This window comes from Peromyscus eremicus, chromosome 4, assembly GCF_949786415.1.
Source record: "Peromyscus eremicus chromosome 4, PerEre_H2_v1, whole genome shotgun sequence".
Taxonomy (NCBI): Eukaryota; Metazoa; Chordata; class Mammalia; order Rodentia; family Cricetidae; genus Peromyscus; species Peromyscus eremicus.
Window position 1 is genome coordinate 110,285,949 of NC_081419.1, and position 16,661 is coordinate 110,302,609.

General features: G+C 37.7%; 1 protein-coding gene across 1 annotated transcript in view; it reads right to left on the minus strand.

The window, feature by feature from the left end:
• The window catches only part of Pak5 (p21 (RAC1) activated kinase 5), a 286,737-nt gene that overhangs the window by 169,354 nt on the left and 100,722 nt on the right, over nt 1-16,661 (minus strand). Inside the window, exon 3 of the mRNA XM_059261501.1 lies at nt 2,932-3,084. The gene's annotated coding sequence lies outside the window, so the exon portion shown is untranslated. The remainder of the gene's footprint in view (nt 1-2,931; nt 3,085-16,661) is intronic.

Here is a 16,661-nt window from a genome sequence, read left to right on the forward strand (position 1 = left end):
TTTTACATACCAATCACAGATCCCCCTCTCATTCCTCCTCCTGCTCCTTCCTTTCCAGTCTTCTGCCTCCCAGCCCAACCCCCACTCCCTCCTCCAAAAAGGTAAGGCCTCCCATGGGGAGTCAGCAAAGCCTGGTACACTCATTTGAGGCAAGTCCAAGCCACTCCCTGCTGCATCAAGGCTGAGCAAAATGTCCCACCATAGGTAATGGGCTCCAAAAAAGCCAGCTCATGCACCAGGGATAGATCCTGATCCCACTTCCACGGGCCTCTTAAACAGATCAAGCTACACAACAGTCTTGCTTATGCAGAGGGCCTAGTCCAGTCCCATGCAGCCTCCACAGCTTTTGGTCTAAAGTTCATGAGTTTCCACTAAGTTTGTTCTGTTGTCTCTGTAGATTTCCCCATCATGATCTTAATGCCCCTTACTCATAGAATCCCTCTTCCCTCTCTTTGACTGGGTTCCTGGAGCTCAGCCTGGTGCTTGGCTGTGGATCTCTGCATCTGCAGAGATTAGTTACCGGATGAAGGCTCTATGATGACAGTTAAGATATTCACCAATCTGAGCCGGGCGGTGGTGGCACACGCCTTTAATCCCAGCACTCGGGAGGCAGAGCCAGGCGGATCTCTGTGAGTTCGAGGCCAGCCTGGGCTACCAAGTGAGTTCCAGGAAAAGGTGCAAAGCTACACAGAGAAACCCTGTCTCGAAAAACCAAAAAAAAAAAAAAAAAAAAAAAAAAGATATTCACCAATCTGATTACTGGGGTAGGCCAACTCAAGCACCCTCTCCTCTGTTGCTAGTAGTCTTAGCTGGGGTCATCCTTGTGGATTTCTGGGAACTTGTCTAGCACCCGGTTTCTCCCTATCCCCGTAATGTCTCCCTCTATCAAGATATCTCTTTCATTGCTCTCTCACTCCATCCTTGTTCCAGCTCAACCATCCCATTCCCTTATATTCTCATCTCTCACCCCCTCTTGCTCCCCTCCCCCAATTTACTCAGGAGATCTCATCTATTTGCCCTTCCCAGGGCAATCCATGCACCCCTCTTAGGGTCTTCCTTGCCAGCTAACTTCTCTCTGGGATATAGTCTGGTTATCCTTTGTTTATTGCTTCTAAATCCAACCACTTCTCCTAGATATGTTAGCTCCTTTAAAATATTACCAGTTAATTACAGTTGTATCCTGTTCTGTGGCTGATAAGATAGATGACAGAACATACCACATCATTTCAGGTCTTCTCTAATTGAATCTCTAAGATTCAACTCTCTTATATTTTTGGGTGTGAGCCTAGTCTTTAACGCCTTTAATCCCAGCACTCGGGAAGCAGAGCCAGGCAAATCTCTGTGAGTTTGAGGCTAGCCTGGTCTACAGAGTGAGATCCAGGACAGGCACCAAAACTATACAGAGAAACTCTGTCTCAAACCACCCCCCCCCCCCAAAAAAAAGACAACTCTCTGAGTTGTGGAAGTAGTGTTAATTTGCAACTCTGTACTTAGCTTGATGATACCCAGCACCATGGTTTTGTGTCCTAGCCAAGGTACATGTGGCATGTATATATCAGTCATTTATTATGTGCTGTTAAAAAGGTCCCCTAGAACTTGACTATTTTGTTCATTGAAGACTGGGATGGTGAGACACCTCACTAAGGTGCTTGCCTTGTGATCATGAGGACCTGAGTTTAATCCCTAGAATCTATGTAAAAGAGCTGTTGTGGTTGCACACTTGCAATCCAAGCAATAGGGAGGCATGGAAAGTCAGATTCCTGGGGATTGCTGGCCAGTCAGTTTAAACTACTTGGTGAGCTCTAGGCTGAGGAGCAACCCTGTTTCAAAAGCAAGGTAGACAGCACCTGAGGAATAACACCTGAGATAGACCTTCACATGCACACACGACACATGATATACGTACATACGTGCACCCACATTCTTCATGATACAAAAAAAGATGCTGGATGCTTTGACTGAAGTCTCAGACTTCTCTGATGTTTTTCTGTGCTTGCTCTTTCCTGTTGAGCCATATTATTCATTTTTATTCTAGCTTTACATGTGTATACCTTGTAAAGTTTCACCAGTCTTCCATTATCTGGCCTTATACAACCACTGGTCTAAGGCTACTTTATCACCAAAGGCTTTTGAAAGGAATCTGGAGTAGAGGAAAAGAAGTGTCCCATAACATCTGAGTTCAGAGCCACCTAAGAATCATGAGGTTTAGAAAACAGTATTCTGCACTTTGTTAAGACTTCAAAATGCTATTCAGTTGAGTTATTATGAGTTAGTGTCCTCAACACTGAATTTAAGGTGGTACATGCCCCATTGATGGATTTCATTCCTTTTATATCTAAGAATAACCCAATATGAAAGTTTGAGTCTTTAAGCCATTCTTTCTTTTAATTGAAAATAGATTTTTCATAGAATATATTCTGATTATTCTTATAGGTGTCTCTCCCGCACTACTACAGATCCTTCTCACTCCCTTCTTAGCTGACATAAGCCAATAGTCCTTAAATTTTATACACTTCTTATCTACAAGAGCACCTTTTACCCAGGTTATTCCTACACAGCACTTTCAGTAACAACCTGCCCAGTAGTCATGAGCCATTCAGGAAGCAAGGGATGACTTGTAAGTAGCCCCTCATCCATCCTTTGCCTTATTACACTATACACCATGTTCATAAACACCATCAGTGGCTACTAATTTCTTTCCCACTCATTTGCACCCTTAACCCTTCCATCATGACACTGCCATTTACTCCAAGGCCACATCTTTTATGTTTTAATTTATCATTGTATTCCTAGAACCCAGAACAGGTTGCAAACACATAGAAGTGAACCATTAAACACTTCACTTTTAATAACTGAACTTTCCTGTTTTATTTAGTATTGAATTATTTAAACTAAAATTCAAAAGGGCAAAACCATAATATATTTTCTTACTTTGTTTTAATGATGGCTGTGGATGAATTAAGGACTCCAGAAGAGTTTGGCTACTTCAGTTATGCAACTTTTTCTTGGAGTTCTTCGATTTTCTTCATTTTTCTCCAGTGTTCATTTTGGCAACAGATAGAAGCACTTCATCACAGTGTATTTCTGTAACAACATGGTACCAACATGACTTGTTACTTGGAGTACTCCTTCCATGGTATTTAGCTCCCCTTATTACTTTGCCTACACCTGTACCTTAGATTTTCTCTACTCTATATAATCATTCCCCTGTGAGTCCATCTCCACAACACATGGTAAACCATATCGGGGCAGGGAATACAGAGAGGCTTTTGAGTACATCCAATGTCCCTTCATGATAACATTCATGAAGAAATTAGGAATAAGAGAATGCATCTCAACATAAAAGCTATTTATACCAAGCTTATAGCTAATATTGCCACTGTAATCAGAACAAGATAAGATTGGCTACTTTCTCCATTCCTACTCGATAGAATGCTTTAACTCTAGCAGGAGTGATAAGACAAGAAAAAAATAAAAGTGCTAGAAATAGGAAAAGGCATATATGTACATATATGTACATATATATATGAATATATTTACATAAAGAGTATATAGGTTTGTGTATATATACTCAAAGGCATATATACCCTTTAAAAATTCTTAGACCCAATAAACACTTCTAGCAAAGTAGCAGGATATAAAATTAACTTGAAAATCATCAATAGCCTTCTTGTATACACACACACACAAAAAAAAAAACATTCTGGGAAATTATTGAAAAATACCTCATTTATAATAACCTTACACATCTCTTGGAATAAACCTAATAAGGATATGAAGGACCTCTTGTCCTGCTTAGTTTTTTCTTAACTTGAAACAAGCTAGAGTCCTTGGGAAAGGGGAATATCAATTTATAAAATGCTCCTACAGAGTGGCCTGTGGGCAAGCCTGTGGGATATTTTCTTGTTTAATGATTAATGTGGGGTGGCTCAGTCCATTGTGGGTGATGTCAACCCTGGGCTGGTGGTCCTGGGTTCTATAAGAAAGCAGGTTGAAAAAGCCTTCGAGGAGCAAGCCAGTAGGCAGCATTATTCCATAGCTATTGCTTTGGTTTCTGCCTCCAGTTTCCTACCCTAACTTTCTTTGATGATGGACTGTGATGTAGAGGACTAAGAAGAAATAAACCTTTTACTCTCCAAGTTGCTTTTTGTCATAATATTTTATCATAGCAATAGAAAAGTAACTAAGACACCTCTACAATCATAACTTTAAAAATGCTAAAAAAAAAAAAGTTGAGAAAGAAACAAGAAAATTGAAAGATCTTACATAGTTATGGAATGGAAGAATTAATGTTGTTAAAAATGAGCGTACAACCAAAAGCAATATATAGAGTCAATGCAATCTACATCAAAATTTAAATTCTATTCTTCACAGAAATAAAGCACACAATCTTAAAAATTACACAGAAACACAAAAATCCCTGTAGATAAAACAATCCTGAGCAAAAAGAATAATGCTGTAGGTATCATCATACCTGGTTTCCAATTACACTAAGGAAGCATAGTAACAAAAATAGGATTATACTGGCATAAAAACAAACACAAAGATTAGTGGTACAGAATAGAGAGGCTCCAAATACAAACCTATACAGTTACAATGACCCAATTTTTGACAAAAATGCTAAAAATATACACTGAAGAAAATACAGTCTCTTAAGCAACTAGTGCTGGGTGACCAAATTAACCATCCACCTAAAGAAATGACACTAGACCTCTATCCACGTACAAAAAAATCAACTCCAAATAGGTTGTTGATCTTTAATATAAGACTTGAAACTCTGAAAGTGCTAGAAGAAAAAGCCAGAGAAATACCTTCATGTATTTAAGTATAAGTTGGGACTTCCTCAATAGGACTCCAGTTACTCTGAAAGTAATGTCAATAGCAACAAATGGGATCTCAAGGAGTTATAAGACTTCTGTGCAACAGCCTTCAAATTGAGAGAAAAATCTTTGTCATCTATATACATCTGAAAGAGAACTAGTATCTAGTATATACAAAGAACCAATAAAGCAGTTGTATGCCTAAATACAGTCAATTCCTACTATTTTCAGTACTACATTTTGTTATAGTCACCACAAACACTAAGTTGGAAATGAACTATTGTCTGTAGGGAAAAATGAGGTTGGGGATCTGAAAACCACTAGTAGCAACATTTCAATCAACATTTACTGCATAACCTTGTTTTATTTCAATAGATATTGCTGAAAGACACTTTATTTGATCCATATTGTTGATTAATTAGCATCAACAGCCAACAGCATCGTTCGTAACTGGTACCTGTATGAAGCTTATTTAACATATGTTTTCTCGATGGAGCTCATCAAAACCTTATCTTGTTTAAAAATGCCAGACAGCATCTCAGCACTACAATGTGGAGGATGACATTTCAAATAGTGAAATTACCAACTGAAAGCACTAGAATGTGAAAAACCATGTGGTGGATTTGCAACTATGAAATGTACAAATAACGATAATCAACTGTGAATGTGTAGCTAGAGTTTTCCTGCCTGGCCCACCTCAGGACAAATCTCTCTCACCTGCCAGACCCACAGCTGCTCAGACCCGACCAAGTAAACACAGAGACTTATATTGCTTACAAACTGTATGGCCGTGCCAGGCTTCTTGCTAACTGTTCTTATATCTTAAACTAATCCATTTTCATAAATCTATACCTTGCCACATGGCTCGTGGCTTACCAACATCTTCACATGCTGCTTGTCATGATGGCGGCTAGCAGTGTCTCTCTGACTCAGCCTTCCACTTCCCAGAATTCTATTCTCTGCTTGTCCCGTCTATCCTTCCTGCCTGGCTACTGGCCAATCAGTGTTTTATTTACTAATAAATCAGAGCAACATTTTTGACATACAGAACATCCCACAGCAGAATGTATGGGCTGGACCTAAATTCTACATTTTTTAATTTATTTATTTATTTTTTTTGGTTTTTCAAGACAGGGTTTCTCTGTATAGTTTTGGTACCTGTTCTGGATCTCGCTTTGTAGACCAGGCTGGCCTCAAACTCATAGAGATCTAGCTGGCTTTGCCTCCTGAGTGCTGGGATTAAAGACATGCACCACCATTGCCCAGCAAGTTCTACATCTTAAAGTTCTTTACCTTGCTATGGGTCAGCACAGTATTGCTAAGTGAACAAGTAAATAAATATGACAAACAGGGTATGCTGGTTAATTTTATGTCAACTTGACATAAGCTGAAGCCATCTGAGAAGAAAGAACCTCAATTAAGAAAATGACTCCATAACATCAGCTTGAGCTTGTAGGGCATTTTCTTAATTAGTGATTGATGGTGAAGGGCCCATCCCACTGTGGGCAATGCCTTCCCTGGGCTTGTGGTCCTGGGTTGTATAAGAAAGCAAGCTGAGCAAGCCATGAGGAGCAAGCCAGTAAGCAACACCCTTGAGTTGTTACATCAGCTCCTGCCTCTAGGTTCCAGCCTTGTTGGAGTTCCTGTCTTGACTTCTTCTGTGATAGACTAAGATGTGGAAGCTTAAACCAAATAAATCCTTTACTCCCCAAGGCTTTTGGTTGTGACATTTCACCACAGCAATAATAACCCTAACTAAGACATAGGGTAAGAAGAAATCAAAGAGGCCTTTGATATGCATCATGAAAGATCCAAGTATTAAAACCAGCTACTTTCTCCTATCATATTAGAAAGACAAATTCCAGACTGCATGTCTTTTCTTCTGCTTGGTGTTAAATTCATACCTCAGTCAGTTTTCAGATGTGCCCCAAAAAAGTTTGCCTGATGCAATTCCAGAGTGACAGCTCATGCTGTCCTTTCCAGGCTGATCTGGAGTACTCACTGAAGTTTACTCCATGTTTTTCTTGGATAGTATTCTTATCTTATTTCATTATATTCACCAACTAACCGGGATAAACAATGTATGCACTTATCAGAAATAATTTATTTTGTAAAAACTCCAACATTTTGAGACACAATAAAAAAAATTTCACACTGTCTATTTTTGGTTTCAATTAAAATTGTTTTCAACTCTCTTAAAATATGAATTTGTATTCTAAAGCTGTTGTGGAGACTGTCTTGTTAAGTATACTTCTTGATGATTTTTAAATGATTGAATATTAACCTTCATTAATTTGTAGTTCATGGGAAATAATTGACTGGTAAAACTGCCAAACCAAAAGCACATTTTGTGTGGCAAACAATCTTCGCTAAAAACAGCAGGGTTTTCTCATAGGAAGATGGTCTTAAAAGGCCCTTACATGCTTTGAATGAATTCAAAATTGGCTAAAATACAAGTAGACATAATTTCTCTTTGGTCTTGTGACATGCTTTTCATGTACTTTAGAATCAGAAGACAAGTCACTTTGTCATGGAAAATAATTTTATGATTGACTGAAGCATGTAGGCCTGACATACAGCAAAAGACAATTCTGCTGTGGATATCATTCTGTATAAATAAAACACTGATTGGCCAGTGGCCAGGCAGGAAATATAGGCGAGACAAGGAGAGAGGAGAATTCTGGGAAGTGGAAGGCTGAGTGGGAGTCACTGCCAGCCGCCGCCATGACAAGCAGCATGTGAAGATGCCGGTAAGCCATGAGCCACGTGGCAAGCTATAGATCTATAGAAATGGATTAATTTAAGATATAAGAACAGTTAGCAAGAAGCCTGGTATGGCCATACAGTTTGTAAGCAATATAAGTCTCTGTGTGTTTACTTGGTTGGGTCTGAGCGGCTATGGGACTGGAAGGTGACAGAGATTTGTCCTGACTGTGGGCCAGGCAGGAAAACTCTAGCTACACAATTCAATGTATTTTACCAAAGCAAAACTTTTGACCCAGAGAAACAAAGCTAATGAAGTGCATTTTATGGCTTATCATTACATTATATTAAATTTCCTATATAACTAATCATCTTTTGCTTTGCATTTCATTTCTAAGAATTAGTATTATTTAACCTGATTAAGTTTTGTTGAAAATAAATTAATCAAAGAATAAAGAAATCAAAATTTATTTTGACACATGCCAGATAACCTTTAAAATTCCTTTCTCAAAGAAATTTTTATTTATATACCACTCATAAAGCCAATTTACCATTACTGGCTTTAAAACAGCTATTTGAATTTTCAGTGGACTACATTCAGAAAAAAACATATGCCTCAATGCTGAACCTGTTTCTAGTGTCTGTCTTAATGGGAGGTCTTGATACCAATTAACTTCAATGTTTACACATCTCACCTTCACTAAGGTATTGGCTCTGGTACAGACACAGATTCTCTTTTACTAGCTGGACTATTTGAGGTGATAGATTATCCCCTAGATCATTCACTTATTTGAACAATGAGGACAGATGTGACTTTCTGGAATATGGAGTGGTCTACAGGATAAAATGAAAGTGACCACTGGCTTGTGGTAAACAGTAAAAGTTATTAAATCAGTCCACACAATCTTTTTTTTTTTTTTTTTTTTTTTTTTTTTTTTTTTTTTTTGGTTTTTTGAGACAGGGTTTCTCTGTGTAGTTTTGGTGCCTGTCCTGGGTTTCACTCTGTAGACCAGGCTGGCCTTGAACTCATAAAGTTCCTCCTGGCTCTGCCTTCCAAGTGCTGGGATTAAAGGCGTGCACCACCATCACTGGCCCACACAACTTTTTAATCATTGAATTTAGATCCTAAGCCAAAACAAACAAACAAAAAACCAGGGGCTTGTCACTGAAGAAGTTTTTTTTTTTTTGTTTTTTTTTTTGTAAGTCCCATCTCAGGGGTGATTATCAAAAAAAAAAAAAAAAAGAAAAAAAAAAAAGAAAAAAGAAAGAGAGTAAGTCCCAGCTCAACTACATTTTTGTCATGCAAGGAAACAGTTATCTCTGTGGTTGTAGTGTCTGTGTATAGAAGTTCCCACTCAAGTTATGCTCTTATGAGCACTTTGTTGTCATAGATTATGTGGTAATTTGAGTTCTCAATATTGAGCACACAGAGCATCATGTAGTATATTTTTTAAAAAGTACAAGAATGTCATTAAAATGGTATTTGACTTTGAGATATGGGCATATTGATAAGTTACAAAAAACCTTCAAAACTCTACATTATGTAAAACAGAACCTAGCTTCTCTATCAACTCTATATAGTCCACACAGTTATAGGCACTGCCTGCTTGTCTTCCATATCACACTAAAGGGTGGTTGTATTCGGGCAGATGTGTTTTAAGGGGTTCACAGGAAGGCAGGCATAGGTCTCCCTGCTCCAAACTCTGATAATGTCTGCTGCCTCATGTACCTTTCAACTTATCCCTGTTGTTTGTAGAGATGCATGATTGCAAATGGCAGATTTGGTATGTGGTATCTGCGCTGTTATGTGAGGAAAACACGGGTCGAGAGAGTTTTGTAAGCACAAAAGATGTTAAATCCATCAACTTGAAGTCTTCTAATAATCTGCAGGATTTGGTGGGAAAGGAGAAAAAAGTCAGTTTCCCAGAATAAGCCTGCCAACCAATATATTTTTTCAACTGTTATTTTCATGAGGATACCACCTTTCTAAGAAATCACTACACACCATCTTCCTCAAAATACACACTCAGCATCATACCCTTGCACAGCAGCCCTCACTGCACTCCCTAATGTGGCTAAGCTAGCACTCTCTGATGTGGTGCTTCCCCCCCCCCCCTCACCAGCAAGCTATGGGGTCACAGAAGGGTTTCAGGACCAAGTATGACAGTGTGAAAGCTGAGCAGACAGCAAGCTGGCAGGAGTAGTTTTATATACTCCTCCTCTGAGGATTTACAAACAACATCGCATTTGTTTTCGGCTACTCATCTGCCCCTCTGTGATCTTTGTCTCTGCATGCGATGAAATATTTATAACTGGAGCTCAGCATCTCCATCCTTGTCCCTCTCTAATGGAAGGAGGTGTGCTCTGCTTCCACAGGAGAGAGGGTAACATAACAGAAACACTCATCATTTCAATAAATAACACTCAGGGTGGGGTGGGGTTGAAAACATAGTCTACTCAAAAAATGGATCTTCTTTCATTCAAAGCATGGAAACTGTAGCATATGGGACCACATTTTTGTAGTAATTATTTATACACCTGCAGAGCAAAACCTCTCCTGGGAAACTTCTCAGAGACCACAGATCTGCATGCTGCACCTGGATTACCTCAAATTCGCACTAAGCACTATTTTGCTTTTCTTTTCATGCAATAATGAAGCTCATTTTTAAAAAGGCATGTTCTCTTTTCCTGCAGAATAAACCTGTGCTTGAACATTTGGCCTCTTCACTCTTATGAGACAGTGGAAGAATTGTGCTTTTCAAGGGCTGGAAACTAAACTCTCATGTAAATGCTCTTTTTATTTGGTAGGGCACAGATGACGGGTCAGCTTTGATTTTTGGGAGTAACTGTTCTTTATACAGAAAATCAAAGTGAACAATCAGGTTTGGATAGACTGGTTTTCTGGTCTGGTAGAAAAGCACTTATGTTTTTATGTACTGGCTGCATCAGGCTCCATGTCCATTGAAATGAACTGGATTTAACTTATCTGACTGAACTGTTCCGTATGTGGACTTTCTTAACATAAGCCCAAAGTAATGGTGGCCCCCATACAATTTTCAGAGAATGAAGTGAAATCATGCACATGAAAGACCATACAGAGTATCATACAACATTAGTTATTGTAATTTATATATTATTTTAATTCTTAAGTACATGAGTAATTTAAATTTAATCTGATATAGGAAATTGAAATCGATCCCCTCAAAACCTGATGATGTTTCTGGACTCTTCCATCTTTTTTAATGGGAGAGCACCTGCCATCTGAACTAGGCCTGGATTTCCTGTGACATTAGACACAGGAGAGAATGTGACACATTGGACATGACAGTATGGAGAAGTACAAATAGGGAGAGCTATGGAGAGCGGGGTGGGGGCTACCACCCTCACATATTCATGATTATCCCCATCCAGGGTGGTGTTCCTGAATGGAGGTCTTCAACAGGAGACTATGAGATTATTTATATATAACTCAATGTATTTTTTGTGAAATTGGATATGAGTAAAAATCACATCATTCTCCCTTTACTCTGACAAGCAACCAGCCCTAGCAATATTGGAAGTATTTGTGCCCAAGAAAATACAAACCTAATTAAGCCACGTTGCAGTGGCTCTGGCACCTTGACACAGAATTTGCACTTTGAACAAACAGCAGATACTGGAATTTTTTATAACACAAAACCAAGAAAAATAACCACCACCATACCACAAATGTATTTTAATGTTTCTAATGTGCCATGCAAGTTCATGGGTCTCCTTTGCAACTCTAAATATTTTTCTTACATGTCTTAAAACATTATGTGGTGGCTCAGCTAACACAACAATTCCACATCTTAGTCTATACTCAGATCTGAAAGCACACACATAATTAATTGTGTGAGATTGGTCATAGTGCTACTATTTATAATACATAAAAATATTTTGAACACAAAACAAATGTCCATTAAAAGATCAATGGATGAATAAAATATGATATATTAATATAGTGGAATATCATCCAGGCATAAAAATTAATGAAACATTTTAAACTTGCTATAAAGTGGATATTGAAAATAATCATACTAAAGATGGGAATAGTGGCTCACACCTATAATTTCAGTCCCTGGGAGGTGAAGTCAAGGAGACATCAGCCTGGGCTACCCTGTGAGTTTTAGGCTATATTGGGTACAGTGTATTTCAATTCATCCTCCTAACTCTACACTCAATAATTTCACCAAGTAAAAGAAGCTAGACATTAAAAACCTCTGTTTTATTTCAGTCAAATTTAGCATCAAGAATTGGTAAAAGTACAGAAACAGAATTCAGGTTGTTCATTATTAAGGCTTGGGATCTAGGGAAGTAAGAAGTATAGAGTTTTATTTTGTAGCTAAGGAAGAATCTTGGAATTAGGTAGAAGTAGTGGTTGTAAAACTTCATAAGTATATAGATTCTATTGAGTTGTTCACTGTAAATTGGTTTCATGTTATGTGAATTTTATCTCAATAAGCCAATAAAACAAACTTTATTTTGAAAATGAATTTCTTATCTTTCTATGAGTGCAAAAGAAGCACATGACTTGGCAAAGAGAGCCATCTCTGCAAGTAGGTAAAGTTTTTGGGCGTGCATGGTCTCCTCGGTCTATGTGAAGATTTGCCCTAGGATTTTGCACAGTCATCCAAATTTTCCCATGCAAGTGTGCTCACTTAGCCTTGAGCTAAAGTTAGGAGGGAACAAACACATAGCCATGAATATAAAATAGCTAGCAAAACAATACTTTCCATGTATCTATAATACTATTAGAAGAATGTTCTAGAAAGCCTGCTTAAGTAGGAAATACTAAAATATTTCACCATAACAGCACACCACACATCTTGAATAAACAGAGCAGCCCTACTCAGCAGCAGTACCCTGCCATGTACTATGACAACTATTTTGGTGTACCACAAAAAAATGGTTCTAGATTGCTATTCTATTATCTATAGATTATTTTTCCATTCAATACATTATATTGATATACACCACTAGATGCTATGTAAGAAAAACCATTGGTCATGAATGAAAGGGATAGCAAATTCTTGTAAAATGTTGGGAAGTTTGTGGTGATATTGTGGTCCCCAAAATATTGTGCACCCTAATAAACTTATCTGAGGTCAGAGAACAGAACAGCCACTAGATATAGAGGCCAGAAAATAGTGGCACACACGCCTTTAATCCTAGCATTCCGAAGGCAGAGATCCATCCGGATCTCTGTGAGTTCAAAGCCATACTGGAAACAGCCAGGCATGGTGACTCATGCCTTTAATCCCAGGAAGTGATAGCAGAAAGCAGAAAGGTATATAAGGTATGAAAACCAGGAACTAGAGCTGGTTAAGCTTTTAGGCTTTTAGCAGCAGTTCAGTTGAGATCCATTTGGATGAAGGCATGGAGGCTTCCAGTCTGAGGAAGCAGGATCAGCTGAGGAATTGGCAAGGTGAGGTGGCTGTGGCTTGTACTGTTTCTCTGATCATTCAGTGTTCACCCCAATACCTGGCTCCAGGTTTGATTTTAATAATAAGACCTTCTAACAATTCATGCTACAGAAGATACTCAGGAAAGGAGTATCTCTCAATGATAGAGCCCTTGCCTAGTATGTGTGAGGCCCTGGGTTTAGTCTATAGCACTGGAGAAAGAGACATTTGGGAAGAAAGCTGAATAAGCTATGATATGGATGTTGTGGTGTTTTCAATGAGAATGGCCCATAGGCTCACATGTTTGAATACATGGGCCCCAGTTAGTGGAACTGTTTGGGAAGGATTAGGGGATTTGATCTTGTTGGAGAAGGTGCATTACTGGAGGAGGGCTTTGAGGTTTCAAAAGTTCACACCATTCCTAGCATTCTTTTCTCCACTAGTGGTTGTGGATCACAATGTGAGCTCTCAGTAGTTCTTAATTGTATGCCTTTGCTCCACCATCATGTTCAAATCCTCTGAAACAGTAAGCACCAAATTAAATGCTTTCTTTTATATGTTGCTTTGGTCATGTATTTTATAATAGCAATAGAAAAGTAACCAAGACACAAGAATAGGGAAGCATTATAGCATTTCCCCTGGGAGGATGAAACATTTTTTCTTTTTAGTAGCATTTAGAAAAAGGTTATTTCAGCTGTTATTATTGCTATTAGCAATGATACTTGGCCATATTCAGAACTTCGAACTTTAAAATACTTCAATTGTATTTATTCAATATTAGATTTCAGAGCACTTTAAAGTTGTCCCCTAGTACTACCAACTACGAAACACAGGTGCTAGTCCGTATCTTCTTTGTTGAGTATGAGTTTCATGTTATCTTCATACTTCACAGTATTTTGTGTCAAATAAGTAATAATTAAATATTTCTTGTTTTCAAATGTCATTCATCATCAATTCACCATCAAACAAGAAACATGTTACTTTCATGCACAATTGTTATTATTGAGCAAAAACTGAATTATTATGAAATACTCTACAAAACAATAGCTGTATCCCACTCATTGCAAAACAAATGCATCCCTAACTCAACTTCCTGCTTAGCTATAGCACTCAGATAACTAAAGCAATACCAACTTCATGCAACAGATGCAGATAAATGATGCAGAAAGTTGGTATGGGAAGAGAAGTTGTCTTAGCATTCTCTGTTAAAGCTGTCTGTCTACAGATTTTGAAAAAAAAATGACTATGTAAATTTATTGGTAGAACCTTCCCTGGCATTTGATGCCCATAACTGTGTGGCCTTGTATCTTCAGCTCCATTGGCTTCATACTGCAGATACTTCTATACTTCACTGTGCAAGAAAGAAGACAGAAATGAATAAAATATTACACTAAACATAACTTTGTCAAATTCAACAATAATCCTTAGACTTCAGTGGTGAAACTTTAACCTGCATAAGCTACAAATTTATCATGTTTTTTATCAGTCAGTTTTTCTTGAGTTGTTATCATACAAGTAAAAGATCATGGATTTTGTGATTTATTTATTCATTTGTAACTCAGATTCTATTATTTTATTATTAAAATTTGTTTGTAACACACAAGCAACCAGCATGGAAGAGCTGTATTTTGTCACTCAAAACATTTAGGATTAGCTAACATGAGGTACAAGTGCATTGCTTACATTTGAGGGAAAAGGAATTTTCTTGGATTAGGCTCAACTGATCTAGGCTGGTTTTGGTAATGGTTCTTAGTGAACCACTGTGGGTCAACTAGAAGACTCAACTGTTATGTCAGAATTAATGAAGATAATTCCAGGGTATATACTCAAAGGCATCTAAGTAGGAATATAACAGAGATGCCTATATAGCCAAGTTTATTGTGCCACTATTTATAGGAGCCAAATTATGGAATCAGATTAGGTAACAATCATTTGACATTTGTAAAGAAAAGGCTATATATATATATATATATATATATATATATATATATATATATATATATATGATTGAGTTTTATTCACTCATAAAAAAGAACAAAAGCATGTCATTTGTGGGGAAATGTCTGGAACTGGAACTGTGGAACTGGAGGTCATCACATTAAGTAAAATAAGCCAGGCACAGGAAGATAAACACTGCTGCTTTTCTCCAATATCATGTGTGTGTGTGTGTGTGTGAGTGTGTGTGTGATTTCTCTCTCTCTCTCTCTCTCTCTCTCTCTCTCTCTCTCTCTATATATATATATATATATATATATATATATATATATATATATATATATATATATGGTATTTTCTGGAACAGGACCAGCAGGAGAAGGAAGGGCGAGGCCAGAGAAGATAATGTAGAGGACATGACAAAAATAAATGATGTACATATATAAGTGTTATAACAAATACAATTATTTTATACAATGAACATACATCAACTTAAAAAGCAAGCATTCCAAAATGATAGAATATGTGAAAGTAGAAGGCAGACTACCAAAAGAGATTAATATGGGTTAAAAAGGAAAATAGATAATGGTGTCCCATTGATCAAGTCACATGACTAAATATAGAGTTAGAGGGAGAAGTCTGTGAAATTACTTGATTTAAAGCCTGTTTACAGTGATGCATGAAGAGTTGGGGTAATTTTTGAAAGTCTATTTCATTGTTCACAATTTTACCCTTGAATTTTCTGAACTGATAGATTCACTACAACTATCTCATAGCTCTGACCAAAATTCTTCTCTTCCATTTCAGAGGCAACCCATCAGTGAGTCAGCCCTACATTCAATAGCTGGAAAAACCTATGTCTTACTGCCCATCTCCCACACACTTTGTCTGTGTAAGGCTACGTCTAACAAGTCCTTAAATATTGTCTCTGCTTTCAAGCTTTACTCAATAGAGGGTTTCTGCCCCATCCAGAAACACTTTTAATATATCAATTAGATTATGTGCTAAGTATAAAACTCTCCAAAGTCTTCATATTTATAATGAAACTCTGAATCTTTAGAATTGACCTGTTAAATCTTCTAGAATCTGGTTCCTAGCAACATATCCTGGCTTGTCCTTTATATTACTTATCATTCCTGACTCTGGTATGGACACATGCACCTTCAGTATTACTTTGACCACTCATGGCTGCAGGACATTTATATATGATACCTCTGTAGCATGTATTACTATTGATCCTGCCGTTCACAACAACTATCTTAGTTGCTTTTCTATTTCTGTTATAAACACCATTATCAAAGCATCTTATCAAAGTAAGTGTTTAATTTGGGACTTAAGGTTTCAGACGGTTAGAGTCCATGGTAGTGAGTCAAAGGCATGGCAGCAGGAAGACATGAGTGCTCATATTCTTACACAAAACCACTAGCCAGAGAGAGTTACACTGGGAATAGAGCAAGTCTTTTGAAACTTCAAATTCGTAGGATAGGAATAACAAGAGACCACAGTATTTGTCAATATATTGCAAGAATAGTTTCTAGCCCAGTTGCTAATATTGATCTCCTCTGAAACATCTTTGGCTGGGCCTCCATAGTCCACATTGCTCTCAGAATTATTGTTTTCTAATTTTCTATTAGGATATCCCATTAATCCCCACTTACAGTGTTAAACTGCTTTCCTAGTCAAAAGTCCCAAAGTCTTTCATATTCCTCTAAAGAATAACATACATGATCAGGCTAGTCACAGCCATGCCCTACTCCCTGGTACCCACTTCTATATTAGA